Source organism: Nelumbo nucifera, chromosome 2 (assembly GCF_055504915.1).
Source record: "Nelumbo nucifera cultivar China Antique chromosome 2, China Antique-T2T, whole genome shotgun sequence".
Classification (NCBI taxonomy): Eukaryota; Viridiplantae; Streptophyta; class Magnoliopsida; order Proteales; family Nelumbonaceae; genus Nelumbo; species Nelumbo nucifera.
Window position 1 is genome coordinate 51413943 of NC_142650.1, and position 12614 is coordinate 51426556.

The window sequence follows — 12614 nt, forward strand, 5'->3', positions numbered from 1 at the left end:
AGGTTCAATCTGTTAGGCTGGTTCCACAATCAGCCAGCTGCCAACTCTCACGGGAGCCATGAAGGGCTCGATCAGTAGTGAGGCTTTGCAGTTTGGGCTAGGAGACAATCAAGACTAGATCATTAAAGCTCGCCCAGGCTGATCGTTTAGATTCTACCCCCCTTGTCATAGCATCGTCGATACGTGCATTACTGTTGGCATTGAACAGTGGGTCGGTGCCACAACTACACTATGTCAGCCTTCAGAGACGCAGAACATCCACTCCTATGATAAGCCAGAGGGAGCTCAACCTACGGGGGCGGATCTACTATCTGTAGGTCACCAACTCGCACGAGAGCCTTGAAAGGTTCAACCCGCAAGGGCAATTACATAGTTTGTTGGCCACCAACTCCCACATGAGCCACAAAGGGCTCGACCTATAGAGGCAACCTCGCGAACATAGTCGATGAGGCTTGTTCGGGATGATTACCATTGAGTGTGAATTTAAAATTAGAGTTAAGAACTTGGCTTTTAAGTAATAGTTCCAACAGACGGCGCCAGTCGATGATGTGCGATCTAACAGCTCGAATGTAGAACTGGTGAGTTCGCCAGGTTGACCTGCAATAGGACATTATCAGAGTACCCGAGTTGTTTTACCCGAGTCAGGCACTTCGATGCTTAAGTCAACAAAGTATATTGGAGAGGTAGAACATTGTGAGAGCTAAATCGCACATACCTTCTCTGAGGGAGCAGATGCCTTTATATAGGTGTAAGAAACTGGGAGCTTCCTATAACACGTCCGAGATTCCAAGAAAACCGTGTCTACCATGTCCGGAGGAGATCTCTTAGTCGAATACGTGATCCACATAGAGGGATAAGGTCCATCCGATCAACTCCAATGCAGTCAATACGGAAAGACGAGTCTAACGGTCGAGCATCATGATTTCGGAGATGTTGGAGACGATAACTCACTCGTTGCAGGAGTCGGCCACCACATCCTATAGGTCGCCAATCGCATTCTAACCAGGTCAACGGAGAGAGGTCACCTCTCATGCCTAGGTCCCTAGCTAGCTTGAACCTACGATGGCCGACCTAGTCCTAAGCCGAGGTGCTTAAGTGGCACCGAGGTGTTAAGTAACAGTTCAAATTTGCCACGTGGTGTAATATCACTGGAGGGCCAAATCGCCCCTCATCATTAACCATATTTAAATTATCTTAATTAATTATTTCCTTACTTATTTTATTTTTTGATATTATTAATTATAAACTAATGATTAATGTAAACATTTATAATCATGTAAAAAAACAAAATATATAATATTCAGTGTTAAAAGACCCAAGAAAGTCAAGCAGATTTATCTAGAGAGGTAATATTATAACGCGTACAGACCATTCTCAAAGATTACAACATTCAGACATCCAAAATTCCAACAAAACAATTTCACTATATTGAGGATTAAAAAAAGGCAGATTCAACTTTTCGGTGATCATTAGAACTGTTAACAAAATTTCTCATTTATTGGGAGACATAAAAAAAAGAGAAAATCATATGATTTGAATTTTAAGAAAGGTCTAGCTAGCATGTCTGTTGTGCAGATGTGATGTGTGATCTCCCACTGAACGGCTCTAGTGAAACCCATTGACACCAATTTCCCAATCTTGAGTCGTGGATCATGTTCAGACGGTTGAAAGCTTTGCACAAATTAATAATTTTATCTGTATAACTGCTCCTAGTAACATTATTAAGAAAAAAGTTGAAAGGTTCATACTTTTCCTTTCTTTGGGCCCGTGGAGCACTTGCAGAGACCCTCTTCAATTTAGGAATAGACAGGTTAAAGCACAATTGCAATAGCATGAGTTTAGGAGCCTCAATTATGGCAGTATGCATGGATGGCTAGGATGAGCCCAAAAATCCCAAAGATAAAAACTATGGCCAGTATATATGGCATGCACCACTTGCTGGCCTTCAGGTTCAATCATTCAATCATGTAATTAATGTAGTCTCTAGTCTACAGGCTTACAGCCTGAGGGGTTTTGTCAAAATAGAAAAATATTAAATATGATCTTTTATGAAATTACACAAAGGATATATACATATATACATACATATATATATTGAAAAGCACACAGACAAAGGATATATAATTATTCACATAAAACGCCAAAAAATATTCAATCAAATTACCATTTATGGGGATTTTGGCATAAATTAAAATAAGATAAAATACATACTTCGTTGATGAAGTTGTAAAGTTTAGTAATTAATTCAGATATATGTCAAAAGAAACTAATATAATTACCATCTAAATGGCACGCTCGGCTTTATTCAATCCCAGATGAAGTTGTAGCTAGCTAAGACTTGGAGGGTATGGGTATGGATGACGGGCTAGCTACCGCGTTGTTGTGTAGGGGAGAGAGAGAGAGAAAAGAAGAAGAAGAAGAAGAAGAAGAAGAAGAAGAATCTCACAACATCTTCATCTGGGGACAAAAGACCCATTTAAGCAGCAATTTAATTGATTTGGTATTGAAAAAAAATAGTTGTTCTAAGAGAGATCATTTTATACAGTATAGCCCTCTAGCTTGTTCATCTCCTCCTTCAACACTGACCAATATCTTCCTTTAACAACCTAGCTAGCTTCTAATATCAAGCTAGAGGACAATAACATATAGCTAGTTGATTCATTCCTTGCTAATTATCAATTATACTTGAATCTTGCAAAGTAATGAACATTGGGCCTGAGGCTTTGAAATCAATAATTGCTTTGCATGTTGAATGGAGAAGACTAGCAACCAACCAGAAAATACTTTTAGAAGAAGCTGATCAGATCAGAAAATAATCCAGAAATCTTAGAAAGAATTAACGTTCCATATATATGTGGGGAGAACGTCGGGTTTCAGTTCAGACATCATGAGGATTCCTATATAATTTCCCCGTGGACAGCACCTTCGCATCGCATGTAGTACTCTTCCAATATGACTGCTAATTAGTGCTTGTCCATGTGCATGCAGCAGACACATGCAAAGCAGCATAGAAATGTTTAATTTCTCTCAGCGATATCATATATATATAACATCTGCAAATTAAAGAGAGCACTTGCAGTAGTATGTATCTGTGGACAGAAGAAGAGAAAAGAAACCCAGAAAAGAAAGAAACAAACTAAGAATAGAAACAATTGTAAATCAAATCATGCACGTACCAACATATATATGCAGCAGAGATTAGAGATTCTTTAGGTGGTGCAGGAGATTTGAGCGCGCATTGATGCAAGGCACTATATATTAATTAGTGTTGGTGAGGAAGAGGTAACCTGCATCCAGAGGATTAGATTGTCATGCTCATGGCTTTCTAAACCTAAACCTCAGGATGCAGATTATCCACTCCTAACTCAACGGGATTTGATGATGATGATGATCAGGGAGAAAAACTCCATACAGATCTATTTGAGAGAATAATATGCGTGTAAGCTTGCTTGCTAGCTCCATGGAAGAGTTAGTTTGGTGCCTATGCTATGCTAGCGAGCAATTTATAATAGTTCTTAAAGCTTAGGAGGGCATTTCTCCAACTAGACGATGGTATGGTGTAAAGAGATATATGCAGAGAGTATAAAGCCAGGATTAGGTTCTCTGAGAGCCGAATCATTTGAGGGTTTGTTCTTTCCTCACAATGATATATTGGATTTGTGCTCTCACTTTCTGTAGACATGGGTGTGTTCATCTTCAAGTACTACTTTCTCAATAAGAATACTCACTCCCATTGTAATTGAAATCCATCCACATATGATGACCATGATGATGATAAATTGAAAACCCTGCATCTCGATATGATTAATGATGTGATCATTGTCGCCCTATGACACCCCCGAATAATTTCATGCTTTATGCACTCTCTTTGTGCTCAGAGATATTCTCCATATATATCCCATCATTTTCACACAAAAAGGCATTAATGCATATTGCCGACTCAGGTCTTTTACTCAACTCGGCAAGGGTGGAAGATGGACTCAACTGGATCGAGAGTTATGGAATAATTGACTCAATGGTTCAATTATATTAAATTATAGTTTATATAATTATTAAATTAACACCAAACTTTGTATTTAAAATAGTGGGTATATAGTGACATAGGTTATGAGTAGGAATGGATGAAAAACAAACTCACCTAGAAGTCAAGTGCCTCACTGCCTTGACCGAGTATCAATGGAGTAATTATATATAAAGGAGTCATGCAAAACGAGTCACCCCCACGACTCGACTCTCCATGCTTGTGGGTTGACTCAAGTTGGAGAAGCAACTGGAATCAACCCCTGAGTCTGAAAACTATGCGAAAAGATGGCGAGATGAATGAGAAAATTAGTGATAGTTACATTTTGTGTCAAGTTTGGTGGTCTCTTTCAGCTTTTATGACATATATTCTATTCCCTAAAGATTTGCAAATGGCACCATATTTTTCTAACCATTCAGATCGGGACAACCAAGGATGGTATCTCATTTATTTATCTTCCCTCCTTTGCGAGTTTGGATTTCCTCCTTACACCCACTTCGCAGCATTTACATTTATACATTGAAAATATTTCTCATGAATAAAAATATATAAGTATACGAAAAATGTTATCCATGTACAGCTGCAACATGTTGTGAGATGAGTGTAAAGAGAGGAGGAAATACCGATTCCTTTTAAGCATGCAGCACATGATCAGGTGTCAGGCTATTCTGGTAGTTAGAATATATAGAAGCTGTTTCAGGAATTATTATTGTTTTGTAAAATTTCCCAAATCAGGTTGAAACTCTATTTACAGAAATTATCTACTGATCCTAACAAGTTAAAATTTTTTTAAATGTTTAGAAAATCATGGTGTAAATTGAACTATTGTCTTATACTATAAGACTAGAACCCAATTCATGCATAGATATTCTCTATGAATCAATATGTTCTAGCTTTAGTAAGAATTGTGGAATCTATCTCTCTCTCCCAAAACCTTTTTTGGGAGGTGGGCCTGTAAGTACGGATTACAATTATTGGCAGCTACGTTGCAAACGTCATTGACCTATACTGGAGTAGAGTTTAAGATATATATATATATATATATACAATTGTAGAAAACTAAACCGCAAGACAATATCTAAACAGTAAGGGTATAAAACCTCTCTTGCCGTTAATTATCCGGCACACTCCGTTCACATGTGACATCACGTGAGTGGTAATTATTTTAAAATTCCTAAAATACCCATATTGTTTATCGCTACTGTTGGAAGTTGCAGCGGTGGCGATGATTTTGGTATCGTCATTACAGGCAACAATGGCCACACGGTTGCCGGTGCTAGAGTCAACCCTCTTTTCCTTCTCACCAACCCAGAACTGGCCTCTCTCTCTGCAACGGACATTCTTGGAAGACGATGATGCCGATGATAGTTCTCTATTCACCGTTAAGAAGACAATGAACAGAGATGAAGAAGAAGGAAGTTGAAGCAGAGGAAAGAGAAAGAGAAGAAGAAGAGGAGGAAAGAGAGAGGGAAGAGGAGAGAGATCGGGGAAGGAACCTGGCCGTCTGTATCCGAGTGCATGAAGGGGTTTCAACGTGATCAGGGATGAGGAATGGAAGTTAGCAGAAAGACCTCTCTCCACACCATACTTGTCCAAATCTCCAAGATTTTTGCACACAAAGGCTAGCTTCCATATTCCGAAAGGATTCGAAGGATGACAAATGTTGATGAAATTTCCCCCACCCACATCACCACACGAACAACATGGCTATTCATTTTTGGAGAGGGAGTGGAGCTCGGAGAGTCCAGTTTGGTAGTCGAATGCGATTGAGATCGAGGGATGAAGGATTTTAGAGAATTCGAAAAGGCATCCCAACCACCTCCAGACAAACCTTTTGGGATGCAAATCCCCATTGTTCTCTCCTCACCCACCTAAGAAGCTAGGCGGAAAAAACGACCACGAACATTTGATCTTAGTTGAATGGTCCGGTGACGACCATTTAGGAACAACTTCCTTAACTATGGACCTTCACGATCTCTCCCTAGGAGGATAGAGAGAAATCTAATGAGGGTTAAGCGAGTCCAAAAACCCCTACCTCTCTTTGTGATAGAATAGGTTGGATTACCTTTCTCATGCGGGAGCCTTCAAACTCAAAAGACTTGCTTCAATCTAAACGAGGCTTTTCCCCGAGATGGTTATCATCATTTAGAAGGAAGTGAAGTTTTTTTCTCTGAGAATGCTGAGTAGCCGATGATTTAGTGTTGCCAGCTTGCCGTTGTCATTGGCGAAGGGCTGTCATTGAGCCCTTCGTTCTCTCTCCCTCTCGGCATAGCCGTAGGCGACGACAGCCACCTGCGAAGGGGAGGATGAGAGAAAGAGAGGGAGGAAGCCCTTTGTCGGTGGTTGCCGTCACGGCTATGCCGAGAGGGAGAGAGAGAACGAAAGGAGATTGCTCAGCACAAGCGACGAGCCCTTCGTTCTCTCTCCCTCTCGGCACAGTTGTCGCAAGCGACGGCAACCACCGGTGAATGGCTCCCTCCCTCTCTTTCTCTCTTCCTCCCCTTCGTTCTCTCTCTGTCCCACCATTCTCTCTCATCCCTGTTTCACAGCGGACCCCTCCATCTTTAGCATTTGTGATTAAGCTTCTAGGGCACTTGAATCAAAGACCGGTGACAAAGAAGATGACCATTGCAAATCCCAGTCTCCATTCTTTGTCACTATTGGAGAAGGAGAAGAGTCCAGGGAAAGAGAGTAGTCCATCTAAGTCGAAGAATCCAGATGAGGGTTTTAGAGCAGATGAACACCAAAATTAGGAGGGCTTTGTTGAGAATTGTTGTTGGGCAAGTGAGCTCTAGTTTCCTACTTCTGGTTTTATCTTTTTTCTTTTCTAGAGATGGGATTTGCCATGTAGCCAAAAGCATTGCCAGAAGAGCAATCCCAGGTGGAGGTTAAGAGAGAGAGAGAGAGACCAGAGAGAGACAAAGGTGGAGGGGGAGGTCTGAGGATGGAGAAAGAAGGAGAGAGAGAGAGACCAAAAGCAGAGGGGGAAATCTGAGAATGGAGAGAGAGAGCAAAGGCGGACGATGAAACAGGGGATGAAATTTGAAGAATAGTGGAGGGCAAATTTGATGTTTTGTTTCCTTCTGTTAGCACTTAACGGCAATGTCAATTGTTAGAAAACTTAAGAGATTATATATATATATATAAATCTATCCTTATTTGTTCACGAAATTGACAAACTGTACCCTTATTGTTTAAATATATATATATATATATATATATATATAAATCTATCCTTATTTATTCACGAAATTGACAAACTGTACCCTTATTGTTTAAATATATATATATATATAATCAGACATCCATGAATAATGGAAGTGGTGTCCTAAGGTGGATTGAGGATTTGACGGGCATTTCTGTTAAAATTGAAGAGAGAGGAGAACTATTCTGGGCTACCTTTATTAATTTGAAACGAAAAGATACAGAGAATAAGTAATAATAGTAATAGTCTAAAGTATCGTCACGATGAACTCATGAACATGGCCCAAAAAGTAGAAGCAATTCAAAAACGTATCTTACAAAGTTCAATGTAAGGATGTTATATATAGCTATATACCTATTTTAATTTATTTAGGGCACTACTATTTTAATTTGATTTAGGATATTAAATTTGATTTTATTTGTGATTAAACAATTCAGTTTAGCTATAGGAATGGGATCCAACAAACGTAGGTACCATCCACGAAAAAAAAAGTAATTTGAAAGCCTAACTTTCAAATTACTTTATTAAATCAGAATTATATATTTTGTTATTGAAGAATATAAGTTAACTTTCCAATTTAAATTATAAACTAAACAACTTTAAAAGTAGAGTGGGGCCCATGCCACTTTACATATATTTAATTTTGAATTAAAAATTTTTAACCCCCTGATTTTTTAGTGCGAGGCCAAGGCACCTGTTTGTAGGAGAAGTTTTCCTATCTGAGGATTTTCTTTAGGCTATGTTTGGTTTGAAGGATAAAGTAAGAAAAGGAAGGGAAAGGTAAAGAAACCTTTACAAACTTTGCATAGGTTTCTCTGCCTTTCCCTTCCTTTTCCCACTTTTTCCTTTAAACCAAACACAGCTTAAATGTATAACAGGAGATTTAGGGAAAAGAGGTATATTTAACCACCAAAAGAAAACTTAATGATTGGGAAAAAAAAGGTTTTGGATTGGTAGGGAGAAAGTAGGAGATGAAAGCAAGTTAGAACTTAGAAGAGAAATGGATCATGGTGAATGGTCATGTGGTAGGAGAAAAAAAAGATAAAGTAAGAAATAAGAAAGGAGAGGAAACATATTCCTGGTGTCATGTGTGAATTAAATTTTACAATTGTCTCTATCCTATGATATAGAGCATAGGTACTCTCATCCTTAGTAAGGGGCCTTCGACTATTGGTGTGACAAGTCTAGAAGCAATTTAGATTGGTTTTTTGCTTGATTGAGGAGACTAAATTAGGCTTCATTTGCAATAAACATATTTTATCTAGGGGAATGGAATCTAACATCTTGGAATTGAACTCACTTCCTCTGTCTCCTTGCTACAACCAATAGTAATCTGCCACACCAGCCTCTTTTCCCATTTCAAAATTAAAGTGTTTTTTTTTTCTTTTTAATGATGTGGGACATTGTTATTGGTCTGGTGTAGAAAATTTTCTGTACCAAGGGGAGAAGATGCGAACTTTTTGGAATTAAGAAACTAATTAGATTTGGTTTGTGGTGAAAGGATATGAACTAAGGCTACATTTGGAAATGATGCAAATAAGTGTGAATGCAAATATGTAGAGTGTAAAACGGTTCATATAAATTGCAAAGTTGGACTAGTTTTGCATCGACAAATTTACCTTTTTACCAAACAGACTTTTAGCTGTAATTGATGCAAACAAGAATTCCAAGAAAGCATATGCTTTTTTTATCAAAAGCCCACTTGAATGCAAATTTACTATTTTTTTATTGATGTACTTTTACATTTTATTATCAATGTAAATATGCATTGGAAAATGTGTTTTCTGTCATTTGCCAATGCATAAATGTTGTGTTGCCAAATACAAATAAAAGTGAACCATAGTGCAAATTCACCCTGAACCGGGATTTACACTCTATTTGCATCGTTTCCAAATGCAGCCTAAATTTTTTATTTGAATTAAGAAACAAGATGATTTTAAAGCTAGCATAGCATAGGACACACTCCACATTACATATATAGTCCCTACTGTATTCTCAAGTTGAAGGAGTAGCCATGTATTTTAAGGAGAGAAGCACCCTTAGGCTGCGTTTTGAAACGATGCAAATGGAGTGTAAATCCCGGTTCAGGGTAAATTTGCACTTTGGTTCACTTTTTCCTGTGTTTGGCAACATTACATTTATGCATTGACAAATAAATGACAGATCAATGCATATTTACATTGATAATAAGATGTAAAAATATATCAATAAAAAAAAGTAAATTTGCATTCAAGTGGGCTTTTGATAAAAAAAAAAAGCATATACTTTATTAGAATTCATGTTTGCATCCATTACAACAAAAGTCTGCTTGGTAAGAAGATAAATTTGTCTGTGCAAAATTAATCTAATTTTATAATTTATATGAACCGTTTTACACTACATATTTGCATTCACACTTATTTGCATCTTTTCCAAACGCAGCCTTAAAGACAGTGAAAATGTAAACTAGTAGGAAAGCCCATGCAGATGCATGGGTGTGCACGGCATGAATTGCAAAATGTAAAAATAGATCCCACATAATAGATGGCATGTTTATTGTTAAATAAGGTTATCAACGGGGCGATCTTCAATGTGAATTGTTTTTATTATATATGTGCTTTTTTTTTCAAAACTGAAACGAGAAACGTGTTCATGAATTTCTAATTTAAAGAACATGTTTTCATCTGTTTGTTTAATATCATATATTCTATAAATTATATAATTTCTATGCTACAAAATTTAATTGTTTTTGTTTTTAAAAATTATATTTTGATGATTTGAAAAATATGTATTATTTTTTAAATAAAACTAACCTTTTTGGCTTTTCAAAACAATAACACAGTTCAAGAACATTTTTATGAATATTTTCTGTTTTTTCATGTAATTTTGGTATTTTATTCACTTTGGATTGGATTGGACCCAATTTGGTCCATTTACAGATTAATTGGTTTAGATTGGATTGCAGCAGATGTTGTAGTTTTTTTATATATTTTATGAGTTTCTTATATTATTTTGGCATTTTATTCACTTTAGATCTGATCCCATCTATTTGCATTTTATTTGAACTGGGTTGAATTTGATTTGTATAGGTTTAGACTGGATTGGGTCAAATCTATTTGTAAATGGGCCAATATTGAATTAGATCGAATTGGACCAAATCCAATCCAATAATTGACAGCCCTACCCACAATCGCTCCATCTCTCATTTTGCATTTTATAACTGGCAGAATCTGTATTTGTTCTTCACTTTAAAATGCCAAAATCTGTTTTTTCATGAATTTCTAATTTAAAGAACATGTTTTCATCTGTTTGTTTAATATCATATATTCTATAAATTATATAATTTCTATGCTACAAAATTTAATTGTTTTTGTTTTTAAAAATTATATTTTGATGATTTGAAAAATATGTATTATTTTTTAAATAAAACTAACCTTTTTGGATTTTCAAAACAATAACACAGTTCAAGAACATTTTTATGAATATTTTCTGTTTTTTCATGTAATTTTGGTATTTTATTCACTTTGGATTGGATTGGACCCAATTCGGTCCATTTACAGATTAATTGGTTTAGATTGGATTGCAGCAGATGTTGTAGTTTTTTTATATATTTTATGAGTTTCTTATATTATTTTGGCATTTTATTCACTTTAGATCTGATCCGATCTATTTGCATTTTATTTGAACTGGATTGAATTTGATTTGTATAGGTTTAGACTGGATTGGGTCAAATCTATTTGTAAATGGGCCAATATTGAATTAGATCGAATTGGACCAAATCCAATCCAATAATTGACAGCCCTACCCACAATCGCTCCATCTCTCATTTTGCATTTTATAACTGGCAGAATCTGTATTTGTTCTTCACAAAGCGCTTAGTGCTCCTTACACCAACCTGATAAGTCATAACACTTGATATTCCTAATACACAGCTTTAACATGCTATGAGAAGCCCTCTGTGGAGAGCAAATACGAAGCTCCAAAACTTAATAGGTATGTATATATAGATTAACCTCCAAAACTTAATAGGTATATATAGGGGTGATTGTATGCATTTTGTTTTTAAAAACAAAAACAATTACCATATTGTCAAAAAACAATGTGATTTTGGTGATATATAACTGTTAATTTTGTTTTGAATGATGAAAACACACGTACTGGAGAACAGTCATTGTATCTCATACTACTAAGGCCCCGTTTGAAATCGGAATAACCTATTTCAATTCTAACTGTTTGGTTAGATAGAATCAGAATCTCATTTTCAATCCTGCTGGAATGACATTTCCCCATTTAAGGGAATGGTCATTCTCTGTCCCTCCCTTGGGAATGAAATTTCATTCCTAGTGACTTCAATTCATATTCTCATTCTTATCTGAATCAAACAGACTATAGGAATGGATCATTCTGATTCCAATTCCGGAGGATTTTGATTCCGATTCTAACTACGAACCAAACAGGCCTTAATATCAAATGAATCGCTGTCCCTAATCGTGTTTATAAAGCTTGTTGAAATATTTCCCTTTTTTTTTGTTTTTTTAAACACTAACAAAATAAACCAAGGCAACATTTGATTGTGGGAATAAGGGTTTGAAATCAGAATGGATTATTCTAATTCCAACTGTTTGGTTAGCAGAATTGGAATCTCATTCCCATTCCTGCTGAAATGGCATTTCCCCATTAAAGAGAATGGCCATTCCCTACCCCTCCCTAGCTTCAGAAAGAAATCCCATTCCTGTGAGGGAATGGCCATTCCCTATCCCTCCCTAGTTTCGGAATGAAATCACATTCCTGTCTAAACCAAACAAACTATGGGAATGAATTCTGATTCAGAAGGATTTCATTCCAATTCCGACTACAAACCAAACGAATCCTATAACAGTGATTATCAAAATATTTGGCTTTGTAAACTAATATATGAGCAACTATGGTGAAAGACACTAGAAATGTAATTACAATAAAGGTTCGAAAAAATTCCAGAAACTGATAAAATTTGGTTTGTCATGCCATTATACTTCCAGCGTAGCTCTTTCCCTTACAGATTACTGTATTGCCATTTTAGCCTAAGAAAATTCAGAACAATTCCTTCAACCTTTACCTAGAACAAAAACCAGAGCTATCAATTCTGCACACAATTTCCCATCGACAATTCCCAATAAACCACCTGAAGCCACCAAAAATTCATTATTGTTACTATAGATACAAAAACCATATGAGCCATATAAAGCAACATCCTTCATAAAGGTATACCCCATACTGAATTATAATTCGATCACATTCCACATTTATATTGATAAAGTCTGATTAGAGGCATACCCCATACTATCCTCATAATTCCTCATCATTTCATTCAAGAAAAAAATCACTGAAGGCATCACCCAATTATCATGTTGTCTGATATTTGGTTGTAGT